Source organism: Dermacentor andersoni, chromosome 3 (genome assembly GCF_023375885.2).
Source record: "Dermacentor andersoni chromosome 3, qqDerAnde1_hic_scaffold, whole genome shotgun sequence".
Taxonomy (NCBI): domain Eukaryota; kingdom Metazoa; phylum Arthropoda; class Arachnida; order Ixodida; family Ixodidae; genus Dermacentor; species Dermacentor andersoni.
The window spans coordinates 232,686,046-232,702,760 of record NC_092816.1 but is presented as its reverse complement, the minus strand read 5'-3'; the positions used below and the strand labels follow the sequence as shown (position 1 = coordinate 232,702,760).

At 45.8% G+C, this 16,715-nt stretch overlaps 1 protein-coding gene across 6 annotated transcripts in view; it reads left to right on the top strand.

Moving 5' to 3' along the window:
- car (vacuolar protein sorting-associated protein 33A) overlaps window positions 1–16,715 on the top strand; it is a 217,046-nt gene that overhangs the window by 171,618 nt on the left and 28,713 nt on the right. The window lies entirely within an intron of this gene.

The following is a 16,715-nucleotide window of genomic DNA, read 5'->3' as shown; positions in this document are numbered from 1 at the left end:
CCAGAAGCCACCAGACTATGTGCCACAATATTGCTCAATTTTTTTTTAATCCTACCGTGTCGCAGTTTACGACAAGAAAGGTGTAATAGTTGCTTGGCTAACTTGCCAACCAATACAGATATGGGTACTATGACCATTAAGGGCCTAGAATCACGATGGAAAAGAAAGTGCCTTTATGTCTATGATAATGCAGCAGAGGAAAAAAGAGAAGAACGTGTAATCAAGCTAGCTGTCAAGCGTCATAAAAAAGAAATCTGTTTTAATGATAGTCTTTCAGTAGCAAAGAGGTTAAATCAGGACATTTCACCATTCTGACTAAATCAAGCTGGGATGCCGGACATTTATTTACAGTTACACTTCGATATAATGAACTTCAGTATAACATAATTCTCAATATAACAAAGTATTTAACCTCTTATAACTTCTTAACCATAGAACACCATATGTTTAAAACCTCAATATAATGAAGTGTGTTTATACACAATTTCAATATAAAGAAATTTTTTTGCCTCCGCGAAGAAATACCGAGACAATAAATGGGAACTTCCATGGACGCAGATGGTCAAATATGTGAATTACAAGCGGCTGCTTGTGAATACACATCTCAAATCGTGCGACTGAGGACTGAGAGTGACCTTCAAGAGTGGGTCAGCGTAGTAAGGATCCATGTTCTTCCTCCCTCTCAAGGGTATGGCTGTTACTTCCTTACTCAGGCATCCGACATGCGCCGCCAGAGACTATCTCCACAAGTGAAGTATGCTGCCCCTACGGATAGCAGTGATAGGTTCGCTAGAGGCTTCGGATGGATGGAAGCAGACACAGATGGAACTTTATTACAATTCACATTTAGAACTTCTTACATGAGGCACACATAGAAATCCAAGATGGAACTGGAACACATAGGACGAGCCTATATTGGCAGAGCCAATGGTGCATAGCACCGCAAGTTGAGTCCAGGACACATGGTCGGAGCAATGGGGCCACGTTTTCTATGCCTTGGCACCTTAACCCAAACATTTACAGTCCAATCGCCGCCGAGTGGTTTTGAGTATGGTCTGCCGGTACACCAATCCTGTACGAGGATCGTTGTGTGAGTGGTCCACCGGCTATTCAAGCATTGGGCATCTTGCACATCCCCTTTCTTTGCCTCAGTTTCAGGCATTTGCTCCTCTCCCAACAACAAAAAATATATTAAAAAACATGCAACAAGGAAGAGGGTTACAAATGCATAGCTACTGTACCCCGCACAAAGCTACAGAGCCCAACACAATGGGCACAATAAAATACTGATAAACAGGCAGCACATATGGGGCTTCAGCCCCCCCCCCCCGAAATTATTTCGTGCTGTCAATGCACCGCTGATCAAAGCAACCCCCGGTGCTGGAAATCATTCTGGATTTTGTCTAGAATGTCTTTTTCATGCTCGTAAAGACATTTCACCACGAAAATTGCAAACTCGGGCTAGATTTCGTGGCAATGCCCATGCACCTGGAGTCGCATAACGCAAGCAGCCCCATCCGAGCACAATGTTTCAATGGCGTTTTGATGACAAATGGGCTCACCGTGACATCTCACGGAGGACACAGAATCTACGGAGCGCATGCATATCAATTCCGAAACTTTATGGCTATAAATCTCATAAACTTTTGATTTGAAAGCTGCATTGACATTTCCAAAGTAGTGCTTTAGATTTTCAATTGCAGAACTTTGTAGGACAATGCTGTTATAAACATCTGACGCCAAAGGTGCATTGACTTTTCTAAAGTCTTGCATTGGAACATAAAACGGGACAAGCCAAATCAACACACTATTAGACAACTTAACAAAGCATGCAGTGAGGTCCGATGAGACGAAGCGTTGTGGTGGTTCATTTGTGCTGTCATGTGACAAAAAAAAAATCAAATTTTTTTTTTCACCTACGCCAAAGCATCCATGTTAAGACACTAAAGCCAGCCAAGGTAACTACGTTCTTATTTATTTTTCCTACTTTGACTCTTATTCGCGAGGACACATTGAGCGTCCTCAATTTTTTTCGTTTTGCTACCCTACCCGCGGGCTGCCATAGCCAGCCAGAGCGTATACATTTTTCTCGTGTTGCCCTGACTACCGCGCGGCGCACTTCGGTGCGTATTCAATTTGCTTTGGCCGAGTGGATTTTCGCCTGGCAGAGTTTTAGACACTGTCTGGCTAGCAGACGAGAAAAAGAAACAATGGTCGCTCGCCGCCATCACTGTAGGGACTCAACGGATTGCACTGCATTCACTTGAGGGCAACCTCTCCAGAAAGTCTTGGCTCGCTGGTGTAGGATACCGAGCAGTATGCGTATTGACGCATATATTCTACTTAGAAGACAACGACAATGGGGGCAATAACGGACTCCGTCTAGTGGGTGGCTGAGATTTGGGAGAGGACGAAGAAGACGTGCCTCAGTTCCGTTTGTTTTTGAACAGGTTGTCCTGTTGTTCTTGAACGTCTCCCTGTCTTCTGTCCGCGTTGTACCGCAACGCTGGTGGAGGCACTGGGTACTGAGTTCGCCTGATGCTCCGAAGTCCTTCTGGGAGTCGTTCATCTAGCCCGGAGGCACCGTCACCAGTTACGACACTCGTGCATAGCTTTAGTCACCGACTGCTAGGCCTTGCCCCGGAGTTTTCCCCTCGTAGCACCACACATTTGTAATGGCCAAAATCAGCTCACCGCAAACAAGCCAAAGCAGCCGGTTTCCCGGTCCACAACAGGTAACTGTTCTGCATCCACTGGTTCCCGATCGCTATCGCGGTGCAGTCTTCGAAGACATTGAAGACTGGCTTGACAAGTATGAACGCGTCGCACAGATTAACCAGTGGACTGAGCAGAAAAAGCTTTCCCACGTCTATTTCGCCCTTGACGACAGTGGCCGTACTTGGTACGAGAACCGTAAAGCTAGCCTGACGACGTGGAATGACTTTCAGCAGAAGATCACGGATACTTTTGCAAGTGCCGATCGACGCGACCGCGCCCAGCAGATGATGGAGCTACGGGTGCAACAACCTAATGGGTCGGTCACAATATTCGCTGAGGACATGCCCTGCCTCTTTCATAGAGCCGACCCGAACATGACCGAAGATAGGAAGTTGCGCTACCTCATGCGAGGTGTAAAAGAGCAGTTGTTCGCGGGGCTTGTGCGGAATCTACCAGTCACCGTCGCTGACTTCATCAAAGAGGCTACGGCTATTGAGCAGGCCCTTCATCAACGGTGCAGGCAGTATGATCAACTGTCCACCAGCAATGCAATCAATGCCGCCACAGGGACTGCCGAGTATCAGAATTCCTTGCGTGAATTGATCAGAGAGCTTGTCAGACAGGAAGTGCAAAAGATTCTGACACCGACGTTGGATAGACCTGTAGCATCAATCGCCAAAGTGGTGCGCGACGAAATCAGGCAGGCGTTCCCGGCAGCCGATTTTCAAGATCACCAGCGTCCCATGACTTACGCCACCGCTGTCCGATGTCCACCACCCGTCACAACTACACCGCCGTACCGCCAGCCTCTAACAGCCGCTCTTTGGTCGCCGCCGCAAGAGAATGCTTTGAGGCCCGCACCCGTTATGCCGCTACAGTCACACCAGCAGCCGTCGTTCGCCGCCCCTTGGTCAACGCCGCAAAACAACGCTACGGGACAGCCGCAATTTCGGAAAACCGACGTATGGTGCACCGTTGATAGGCGACCACTTTGCTTTCACTGCGGAGGCACCGGCCATATTTCGCGTAATTGCTGGCATCGCGACACGTCCTTTCGACCTCATCGTCCGTGATCCTATGGTCGACGTGCAAATGACGATTCCGTGTTACACCGCGACGATGCTACTTTTCGGGAACCTCCAATAGCGCACCCGAATGACGAATCCATGCCCAACGATAGGTCCGATTTCGGCCGTCGGTCACGTTCTCTAACCCCTCCACGTCAGATGGCTTCACCTACCGGACGCACTTTTGCTGACCTCCGAGGACGAAGGTCGCCCAGCCCACGCCGGGGAAACTGAAGGCGGCGACCTCGGGGGGTAAGGTTGCAGGCCCGCCGCAAGACAATAAAAAGCCCCCAACACTCCCGCTGCAGAATGCTGTGAAGCCGATAAACACCGAAGCGCCAACATTGATGTTTTGATGGACGGACAGCCAGTGACAGCGCTAGTCGACACTGGTGCCGACTTCTCAATAATGAGTCAGGAACTCGTCCTCCGCCTGAAGAAAGTAAAGACGCCATGGACGGGACCTCACATAAGGACGGCAAGCAGTCAATTACTGATGCCTACTGGAAGATGTGCTTCTAGAATTGATATTAGGGATTCTTCTTTCGTGGCCGCTTTCATTGTTCTGCCTGTTTGCTGTAAAGATTTGATTATTGAAATGGATTTTCTGAAAGAAAATGGTGCCGTAATTAACATCCCGGATCGCATGGTGACGTATTATAAGAGTCCTGGGTTAGTCTATTGCTTATTGCTGCAACACCACTCCTTTCGTCTAACAGAAGACGACGTCGTCCTCCCACCTCGATCATGTACCCTTGTTTCGGTAGCATGTGACGTACTGTTTCATTGCGACGGCTTTGCCGACCAAATAACGACGTTGTTGTTCACTCATGGTATCTCGGTCGCACGAGGAATCGTAAATGTCACCGACGGGCGCACGAACCTGTTGCTAACAAATTTTAGCACAGAGCGATGGCGCCTTCCAAAGGGCATGGCTGTGGCTTATTTTGACGGTGTTGCGGATGTCCGCGGCTGCTGTTCACTACTCGAAGAAGCACCTACGCAAGACCCAGCTCCTGTACTTGACGTCAGCACTGCTTTGTCGCCATACGAATGAGAACGGCTTTTTATGCTACTGGCCAAATTTAGTGACTGTTTTGCGTCGACGTCCAGCGTCGGTCGGACACCTCTAACAAAGCACCGAATAATTACAGAGGATACAGCAAGACCAATTCACCAAAATCCTTATCATGTTGCTCCCAGAGAATGTGAAGCCATACAACATCAAGTGGCAAAAATGCTTAAAGACGATGTGATCCAACCATCAATGAGTCTCTGGGCATCTCCTGTAGTTCTAGTGAAGAAAAAAGGACGGCAGCTTGCGTTTCTGTGTGGACTACTGAAAACTAAATCAGGTGACAAAGAAAGATGTGTACCCACTTCCCTATACAGACGATTCACTCGACAGGCTTCGACACGCGCGTTACTTCTCTTCAATGGATTTAAAAAGCGGATATTGGCAAATCGAGGTAGACCTGAGAGACCGTGAAAAAACTGCTTTTGTGACACCAGATGGCCTATACAAATTTAAGGTGTTGCCTTTCGGCTTGTGCTCTGCCCCTGCTATGTTCCAACGCCTCATGGACACTGTGCTTTCAGGCCTGAAGTGGAAAACCTGCTTAGTATACCTCGACAACGTCATCGTGTTCTCCGCAACATTTCAAGAACATCTTGAACGGCTTGAAGCGGTTCTGCAGTCCATCCGGTCCGCCGGCCTTACCCTGAAACCGGAGGAGTGCCACTTTGGCTTTGCGGAACTACAGTTTCTCGGTCACGTCGTCAGCCACGCAGGTGTCCGCTCAGATCCCAAAAAATTGCCGCCGTCGCACAGTTTCCTGTGCCATCCAATAAAAAGGCTGTCAGGCGCTTCCTCAGCCTCTGTGCCTATTACCGGCGGTTTCTTGCAGACTTCGCTCATATTGCGTCGGCGTTAACTCGCCTGATGAGAGGCAACGTTGTTTTTGTATGGGGCGACGAAGAGCAAGGTGCATTCAACGACTTGCGGGAACGTCTCCAGACACCTCCAGTGCTTGCTCACTTTGACGAGACCACTCCTACATTGCTCCACATTGATGCAAGCAATGTTGGCTTAGGAGCTGTTCTTGTGCAACAGCAGGAGGGCACAGAAAGAGTACTTGCCTATGCAAATAGAACACTCTCACGCACAGAGGCTAATTACTCCACTACTGAAAAAGAATGCCTAACCGTAGTATGGGCAGTTATGAAGTTTCGCCCATATATATATGGCCGCCACTTCACAGTTATAAGTGACCACCATTCACTGTGTTGGTTGACAAACCTTATTAAAGATCCTTTGGGACGACTGGCGCATTGGAGCCTACGGTTGCAAGAGTTTGACATGACTGTCAAGTATAAGTCGGGGAAACGACATACGGATGCTGACTGCCTGTCTCGATCGCCGATAGAGTTGTCTGCTCCACCCAAAGAAGACTCGGCATTTCTTTGTGTTCTGGACACATCCACCATCACGCAACAACAACGGGACGACCCTGAGTTGCTTGAACTCATCAATTACTTAGAGGGCAGATCTGCGAAACCGCCTAGAGTTTTCGCAAGAGGCCTGTTGTCGTTTTGTTTGCGGGCAAAAGTACTTTACTAACGAAACTTTTCTTCGACCGGTATCCCCTATCTGCTCGTCATTCCTGCAGCTCTTCGTATGGAAGTACTTGAAGCCTGTCACAACAAGGTGACTTCTGGTAACTTAGGCTACAGGAGAATGCTGGCCAGAGTGCAGCGAAGGTACTACTGGCTGACACCACCACCGTGAAACATCATGTTCGCACTTGCCTCGACTGCCAGAGGCGCAAGTCGCCTCTGTCGAAAACAGCTGGCCTCCTACAACCCGTCCAGGTTCCTCGATGACCATTTGACCAAATCAGAATGGATATATTGTGCCCACTTCCTACTTCTACTGCAGCTTTGTTATCGTCGCAACCGACTATCTCACACGTTACGGTGAAACAAAGGCAATCCAGAGAAGTACAGCAGCCGAGGTGACGTGCTTTTTCATTGAGCACGTTGTGTTGCGACACGGTGCACCAACCGTCGTAATAACAGACTGAGGAACCCCATTCACGGCTGCACTGTTAGATCACGTCTTGCTGCTAAGTGGAACGTCTCATCGGAAGTCAACCGCCTACCATCCACAAACCAACGAATTAACAGAACACCTAAACAAAACAATTGAAGACATGGTCTCCATGTACGTGGATGTTGAACAAAAAAATTGGGACGACATCCTACCTTATATCGCCTTTGCATACAACACGGCGAAACAAGAGACAACGCGCATGACTCCGTTCACCCTTATTCACGGACAGGATGTACGAACAATGTTGGATGCAATGCTTCCACACGACTTTGACGACACTGATACGGACGCCGATGTGTTTACGCAACGCGCAGGAGAGGCTCGGCAGCTCGCACGCTTGGGGGTCTGCCAGCAGCAAGACTACGACGCAGGGCGCTATGATCTTAACCATCGAATGGTCATCTATGACGTCGGTGACAGAGTGTGGGTTTGGACACCCATATGCAAACGAGGCCTCTCCGAGAAGCTGTTAAGACGATACTTCGAACCATAATGAGCATTACGCCGACTCAATGATGTCACGTACGAGGTCGTCCCTGATAGTGCCAATTGTATGCGGCGCCGCACGCATTGTCCTGAACTTGTGCACATTGTCCGCATGAAGCCATATGTGAGCGAATAACTATGCGAGAGACTCTTACTTCCGCGAGTGACATTTCTGGTTTAGCATCGAGGCGATGCTCTTTTAGGGAGGGACAAATGACGTGTATATTCTATTTAGAAGACAACGACGATAGGGGCAATAACGGACTCCGTCTAATGGGTGGTTGAGATTTGGGAGAGGACGAAGAAGACGTGCCTCAGTTCCGTTTGTTTTTGAACAGGTTGTCCTGTTGTTCTTAAACGTCTCCCTGTCTTCTGTTCGTGTTGTACCGCGACAGTATGGTTCTCTGTGGACAAAGTGTCTCACGTTTTTTTCGATATTCCTTCGGTAGCCACATTAGATGTGCAAAGTAGGCATTCAATTGTGGCCAACATATTTTCCTTGGGGTTTTTCAATTTCGGTGCCCCCGCCCCACACAAGAAAAAAAATACATTTTGTGGCGCAGTGAATTGTTGCATGGTGAAAGTTTGATTTTGTTACTTCTTCCTTTGCGGAAAGTAATGGGCCACGAGACGCTTCAGTTGCCGGATACTGTTTATTATGTTATTGCGATAGCAATTATATGGACACTCCAAGTGCATTCCTGCCGTCACCGTCGCCCTCATGTTTCGTATAAAGTCCAAGGGCAATAACCTCGTTACTGAGCGCCGCATGCTGTATGTGCGAGTGAATGCATGGGGTAAAGGGATGCTGTAATGGGTGAGCTGACGATGGTGACTCAGTCTTGTGTGCGCAAAGGAGAAAAGCGGAGAGCAAGCTAGTCATCTTCCGTCGCGCGCAATACATTGGGGGCAGTGGATGGAATGGGGGCGGTATCTAGGATTCTGTGACTCTGTGATTGGGCAACATGTTTATTTGCTTTGTTTGACGCATTATACACCTTGACTTTTTCTTAGATACGTGCATTTATTGGAGACTTATAGATACATTTAAATACCTTGTTGGGAGATTTTGTGTATACGTGCAGTGAACTTTGTTTCCAGTGACACTTTTTTGTCCTTTATCAAGCTCTATCTTTGCATTGTATACCCCATTGTACCTTTGCATTTCTAATGTACGAGGGCAAGTCAAATGAAAGTGAGCCTACCCACCCCATGCAACAATGGTTCTGTTCATTATCTGCGAGGCATGTGCGTAGAAGAGAGGGATGTCTCATTTACAAAAGTGACACGCAGGTGTGAGGATAAAGGTTCTGTAATGCTCTCATACATTCGGTTGAACATGGTTGCGTGACATATTGGAAACTCCAAAAGTTGAACAGCATGGTGGCATGAAGTTTTTGACAGCTGAAGGTATTTCGCAATAAGAAATTAGGTGCCGTATGGCTGCCGTGTACGTTGAACATTGCTTTTCAATGGCCACTGAGAAGTGTTGGAGCAAACGGTTCAAAGGAGGATGTGAAAGTTGCCAAGACGATCCAAGACGGGACTAAACCAATTGTGAAATCACCCTTCACAAAATTGCAAAAGTTGATGAGGTGATGAGACAAGAACGGAGGATAAGCATCGATGAACTGGCAGAGCATCTGAACATCAGTCACGATTCGGTTCACGCCATAATTTATGAACGTCTCTGTCATCGGCTTTTGTGTGCGCAATGGATGCCCAAGATTTTGAATCACCGCCAGAAGACGGAGAAGTTCAGCACTGCCTTGACTGATCTGATCTGGTATCACAATGAGGGTGACGGCTTCTTGTCTGCAATTGTGATCGGGGACGAACTATGGTGCCACTACTACGAGCCTCAAACATGACAGCAAAGCTTACAGTGGAAACATTCGAATTTACCACGTCCAAAGAAAGCAAAGGCAATCATTTCCACCGGAAAGGTGTTGTTGACTTTTTTTTTTCGATCGTCAGGGATCATTACAAATAGAATTTGCTACGTCTTGAGATACTACCAATTGTTTCCGATACTGTGAAATGCCGGAACGGCTGCGTGTTGCAATCAAGAAGAAACAATGTGCAAAATTGATGAATGGGGTCATCTTGTTCCACGACAATGCCCATCCCCACATCGCTTATGTATTTAATATAAAACTGGCAATGTTCAAGTGGGAAACGCTGCAACATCTGCCACACAGCCCAGACCTGTCGCCTTGCGACATCCACATTTTGGGGCAACCAAAAAAAAAAACAGCTCAAGGGAACTGCATTCGTGTCGGACGATGACGTGAAAGAGTCAGTTGCAGACTTTTTGTAGCAGCAACCCTCGGAATTTTATGAGACCGGAATCACACGACTCCTTAGTCAATGGGACAAATGTCTAAATGCTCATGGAGCCTACTTTTAAATAAAGTACCCCGTTTGTCATATATTCGCATTGGCTCACTTTCATTTGACTCGCCCTCGTATATTTTGCAGAACTCCTGCTTTTTATAAGTGCTCTCTGTTGCGACTATAATTTCGGTGCAATTACTCACGATACAGGACCGGTGACGACTGCTCCTGCGTAATACATTGGAACAAATGCCAGCATCATTGATATTTTGCACGGTTCTTGAATGACAAAGTTTCATTAACATATTTGTCCTCAATTTGTTCATTTCATGGCCTTTCGATTTTTCATATCAGCGGCATGCACTGCTTTGCTGGTTTCGAACTGATATAGTTCTAAAGTTCGTGTGATATTTTGTTTACTTATTAAATAGACAAAAAATATGGAAGCATTGATATCAGTTATTTGGGACACAATTTTTCGCACATACGAGTATATTCTTTTATGAAGAATGATATATTTTACTTGTTTTTACAGTGCATAGCGTTCAAGAATTCATTTGCAGCATCTTTGGCAACGGCAATGTAATTACGTATTATTCATGTATTTGATCCCTCAACGAATTGTTTAAGAGGAATCTTTAGCTCGGGCCTAACTTCGATGGGGCCTATTCAAATACATGTAAAATGCAGAAACGCTTTTCTGAGATAACCTCTGGATCGTTTTTAATTAAATTTGTTGCATTTGAGAGAGAAAGTTAAATTGTAGTGTCTGTTGGAAGTGGTATATTGATTTAGGGCCTGAATTTTGTTTAAAATATTTCGAAAAATTTGGAAGTTCGAAAAAATATGAGCGCCACATTTACAAACTAACTGCTCTGCATCAAAAACAGATATCACGGTCCTGTCAACGGCATCTATTATAACAGTCAATATATTTTCAATTCAATTCAATTCAATTAGTCAATTAATATCTTACGTGAATTGGTTATGTTGTGTACAAGGGTTCTGCAAAAGCCGTGTTTCCATAATACTAAATTTTTTTTAGATTGATTTGTAACATATCAATTTTGTCCGCTGTAGATATGCTATTAGATTGAATTCACAGAATTGTGATATCATTTTTCATTGTTCAGTTACAGAGCTTTAAACTTGATAATTTCGTTTCCTGAAAATTTGCTATTTTGGCCAATCTTTAATTTAAAAAATTCACGACCTAAATGAAAAATTCAAAACCAGCAGTCACTAGAACTCCTCCCCCCACCCCCCGCAAGTTCTTTTTTTTTTTTTATATGCAACAAACTTCGTCAAATTTAGTGCAGTGGTTGCCAAGAAAACTGAATTCTCCTTCTACATGTATTTAGATAGAGCACCCGAGCTAAAGCTTCCTCTTAAGGAGGATGCCGAGCTGCAACGTAAGCCCCCCCCAAACGAAATTTCTGGCTACGCCACTGCCTGCAACCTACGGCAGTACTACACCCTTTAGAAAAACCGCTAGCATAGTAGTGTACAGTGAAACCTCGTTAAACTGTAGTTGGCCGGTGCTCCGAAATAGTACCTACTAAACGATAGTACTACTTAACGGAAATAGCACAAGATGCCCACTTACCTATCGAAAACAGAACTCAGAGAGAGTGCGATGAAAGGGCAAGAACATGCAGTATTTGTTTACTTCGCGTGACAAAAGTGTCATTTTTGTTTGATGCCATGGTGACCTAGCAGCGACAACAGTGGCTTCAAACTTACTGAAGCTGCAAGCCAGCTTTTCAGCCAGCCCCCTCTTCTCGGCAAACACTCTCATGGCATATTCCTCATTGGCATTGCATATTCTCCGTGCATGGGCGTGGTAGCTCTGTAGAAGTCGCAGGGCATCTTTTTCATAGCGGGTAGCTGTTCTTGTCATGATGATTGCATTCATGAGGCTGATTTAACGCACAGCTTCTGGCACTGTCGGGCCTGAATTGCCCGTGCTGTCGCTTTCTGTGTCGTCCTCATCACTGTCATTAGGCGACACTTCGGCAACAACAGAGGCAACAATGGCGAAAAGTCGAACCTCGTCGCCAACATCTCTTCGCAGTCACAGCAGCACTGCCAAGCAACTTCTTCGCATTCCAAATGCCACACATCGTAGTCAACGGTGGATCCCTGTCGTGTGCTAGCGCCGACTTCTTCGTGCCACGTTCGATAGCATGAACGATGTGCAATTTTTCTATGCTGAGCACCGAGTGCTTTTTACCTGAGCTTTGGCATGCCGCAAGTCCTAGCTTGCACGACGCCACAACTCTCCCTGGCATGGCCACATGGCACGGCGCCGAAATGATGTTAATGTTGATCTGGCTTCACGCGCAAAAGCACAGGGTGCTTGGAGGCTGTTCTGAGCTCTGAGGCTTGTTGTTCTGTCGGGCTGCCCGATGGGGGTGACGCACCGTTGTGATTGTGCGATGAAAAGTGCGAACACTACATGTTAACTGATACGTACGCAATAAGCTCGTACGGTTTATGCAGATAAAAAACGCATTATGTTTAATGGCCGCCGAGTCGGGGATTTGACTTTACTACTTTTAAAATGAAACTACTGTTTAAGCGGGTAAGGTTTAACGAGGTTTTGCTGTAGTAATTGCAAGCCATATGTCAACGAAAGCTGTCAATGCGACATTTTAGGCTTGGTTACTCTTGTCAAGTAAACACTCGCTCAGAAATGGGTTCCTACATTGGTCAATTGGCCACAGTCTCGGAAAGAGGTTCCCACAATGGGCATGGTGTGCGCAGTGCATGGTGAATAGGGCGTTTACACATTACGCATTCTGTGCAGTCACTGTACGTGACAATCACCCCTCGCTGACAACTATTGTGCTTTGCTTGTCAAGCAAGGCTCGTCGGCTTCATACCATATTTACACTATTGCAAGCCAACCTATTTTTTTTAATTTGAATATCTGAAGTTGGAGAGTCAACTTACAATCAAAACCACAACATGGCACCGCCAAAAAGACGAGATCAACAAGATATTGGTACACCAGAATATCAGGGGAGCTACAACGTAGTTACAATTTTATGTTTGCTCTATGGCCCTACCCGTACCTTTTCACTATCCCGTGCATTTGTTCACTTTTCGGAAGTATTTTTCAGCATTTTTGAGAGTTTTACAGTGCACACAACTCTCATGGGGGGGTGTCGATAGTTGATGGAAGAGCAGACACTGCTCACGTGTTTCTCTTTCCCTGTAGCTCTTAGTTTGACGCGTTCGACTTGACTGCCGGCTACGTGCTACTTCCATGGTTCCTCAGTCGTCACGTGTCCTCCAGGCCCACTAAACACGCAAGTTGAGTCCGCTGTAAGTTGAGTCCAAGTTGAGAACGCTGCTGTCAACGAGCGTTCAGTCGACTCGAAAGTAAGTCGACCAGTTAGTCGACCCCGCCCATGCTGTCAACGAGCGTTCACAGCATGGGCGGGGTCGACTAACTGGTCGACTTACTTTCGAGTCGACTTACAATCATGTAAATACGGTACCGCTAGCGATCTCTTTACCCTTTCGTTGCAACCGTTCCCATTAACGGGACCAAAAGGGAGGATAATGCCGATTTCAAGGTTGCCGAGATAAAATTAAAGAAATAACCCGTGCTTTTTCAGCAGCAGGTTTACAAGCATCATGTACTGAGTCCAAATGCGATAAGATCCTATTGCTCCCCGCGCGCTGTGTGCTTTTAGTTCAAATGGAAGCTTGTGAGATTGATCCAAGAAGAATGGTGGCTTGATGAGCGCCGTGGTGGAAAGAGGGAGGGGAAAGGTAGGTTGTTGCACGTCTCCTTCCCTGGCGTGGCCTTGGCTGCTAATGGCTGCCAGCATGGCTGAGTGCATACACAGTGTGCGCATCCTGTTTCAGAGGTAATCTGCCATGTGTGTAAAGAGTGGGAATGCGAGAAGGTGTGGCAATATGTGCACTGTGTTTCCGCGTGTTTAGTACTGGAGGTTGCTTAATCTCGAGTTTTCAGAGACACGTTGAAGCAAGAGGCAGGCGAAGCTTTTGCTCCCTGCTGCCGGCGCTTTTCATGATAGCGTCATCCTACTGTGGGTGACGCTATCAGCTACGGGGACAGAGTGGACGCAAAAGTGTGTCTGGCATCACTTCGTACCACTGATGTAAAGATACCGACACGACACAGAACTGTATCTTTCATTGCCAACTCTCAAATTCCACAAGATTATTTTCTTTTCTTATCCAAATTTGATTTTCTTGATTGCCTGATAAAACGAAAAATTTTGCAGCCCTTTCCGTGTAAGAAAAAATCTATTGGCGACTACTTACTCGCATAAAACATTGAATTTCAATACAATGAAATGTTGATATAAAGAAGCAAATTGTCAATTTTGCCGACTTTGTTAAATCGAGGTTTAACCATATTTACATATTTAACTGCCCTAAAGGCCCTAGAGGATATTATATAGGTGGGGAGGAGCAATACAAGATCATTGTGTCATGCAAAGAAACACCTGAACAATAGATAAAGACAGAGAGAACAATACAAAGATTTCAATTCCATAAAAGGTAAGTACAGTATTATAAAGAAAGCCTAATGAGACATTCAACATGTTATTCATAATTAAATTATGTGCAACGAGAGAAAATTTTATACAGTTCTAAAGGAGCATAAATAACGAAACACACGAAAAAACATTATAAATGAAAGAAAAGCAGTCATCTTAATCCTGGAAATGGCAAGTGCAGTATTATAACATGAAAGTCCACCAACACATTCAAATGTACACAAGTAAAACAGCAGGAAAGAAAAGAGCTGTTACACAATGAAAAATTCCGCAGAACCCATATCACGATAACTGCTGACAGTAATGTGTTTAGCATTTAATCAATATGGTGACACAACGTATGTTGCCATCACCGAAACGAGTTACGTATGAGGCGTGTACTGCAGCGTGACTGCTCTTTCGCGATTCCCCAAGAACACTCAGCACCATCTAGGACCACCGCCGCCGCAAAGGCTATGTGTGGTCTCTGAAATGCATGGTACACCGGTGCGTGCGAGCACGGTGAAACACATCATGCGACAACCAGGCTCCTCTACCGCGCTTCGAATGGATGGATGGGTGCTATGAGTGTCCACTTTAAAATGGTGCGGGGGTCTGTGCCACCAACCTCTTGCTCTTGTTTTGCCTAATGTCCTATCTATCTATTTTTAAATAAAGATCTCACCAGGAATTCCCAGCATCAAACTTTCTGAACCACTATTGATAACCTTGCTTTTGTACGCCTCTGTTATTTGTAGTCCCCCCACCTTTCTGTCCCTGAACTGCCAGTTGCCTTTTAGTAATCTTCCTATCGTGGGGATGTTTACTTTCCCCCTGCTATCTCTGAAACCAGGGGCTTCAAGGAGGCCAGCTGAGCCTAAACCGACAGCTGAGTAGATATCTAAACATTCTAACAAAAACATGTTCCATCGTTTCCCTAGCTTTACCGCAGCAAGCACAAGCTTCTTGTTACTTGGTGTATCCTACTTTGTAACGACATCTTCTAAGGCGACCTGATCTCGCTTGAAAAGTAAAGAGCTTCCCTTTGACTTATCATTAATTGTTTATTTCCTGATTTCGTTTTTACCTCTTAGCCAGTGACTTATAGCAGGTTGTTGTAGCGGGTCATTTGTTGTGCCATGAACAGCACAGACATTATCCCTAATTTTGTGGATGCCACTAAAGTTCTGTTTAATTCTACTAAGTTGCGCTCTTATGTTTGTGATGTCCTTTTTGACTTCCATTAGGCTAGCTGTGGTATTCTCGAATTTTACCTCATTGTCATCGATGAACTGTCTGAGAAGGATAAGAACATCTTCAGCCCTAAGTCCAGGGTTGACCTCAGCTTCACCACCAGAGAGGAGGAGCAAGGCAAAGCCCAAGGAATCTGATACAAGAGAAGGGTCTCAGCAAAGGTGCATAGATAGCATTTATATGGTCAGCACTTGAACTTTGGGATGCTGAGTAAGGGCAAAATGTGCTAATACAAGCACAATACGTGCCAAGATCAGTGCCCGTGGCACAGGTTACATTTACATTACCCAGTCGCTTCAAATAGCCAGAGGGAATCAGCCCAACAGCAGGACAGTCCCGCTAAATTCAGGGCGCTTGGCAACCCAATGTAACATCATGCTGAGTAACTTTCCACACCAGATTGTTTAGCAATGAAAGGACTGGTCTGATTTTCTTAACAGCCTTTAAATAGTGCCTAAGCAGATGATGCTTGCACTTGGGGGCTAGCAAATATGACGCATATTCAAGACCATGGCCTCTGAGATAATCAGCAGGTTGAGGGGGCGCTCCCTAATCTTAGAAGTCTTGCTGCGGAGCCATACTGGTTCTCAACGTCCTGTGTTCTGCATCATTTCGAGTGAGCAGTAATGGTAGTGTCTTTCTTCTTTTTCAGCTTCTCTAGCAAAAGTGTATATGTTTGTGAGCTTTTCATGGCACATTCATTTGTATTTCGAATGCAAAATTTTGCAGAGAGAGTGCCTATACCTAAGTCACCTAAAACTAGGCTTTGTATATGTTCAAAAATTTTGTTGCAGTTGGTCATCAGTTTAAGAGTGCACCAAACAGAAGTTGCAAATACAAGTTCTTGTGCTGCACTTCTTGCCAATGTGACACCTTACTTGTATAGTAATTGTGTGGGAGGATCAGCCAAGGTTGAAATGCTTGCTTGTTATGCTCATTCATTTATGGCAGAAAGGAGTCGTCGCAGAAAGCTGAGAAAAAGCATTGATGCTTGCCCGCACTGCTGGCTTGATAGTCGCATGGAGCTGGTGTCATGGTGGAGAGGGTAATAAAAATCAAAACTTTGCAAAAGTGCCACCACTGGTGATCATACTCATGCGAATGTGCCAACGTGAAAATGGCTGCTCTAACATATGGGCAGTTGTACAACACACACCCATGACAGTTGCATGGGGTTCGTCGTGTGCCTGATGCAGGCTCAGAGAGCAATTACACCTGTGC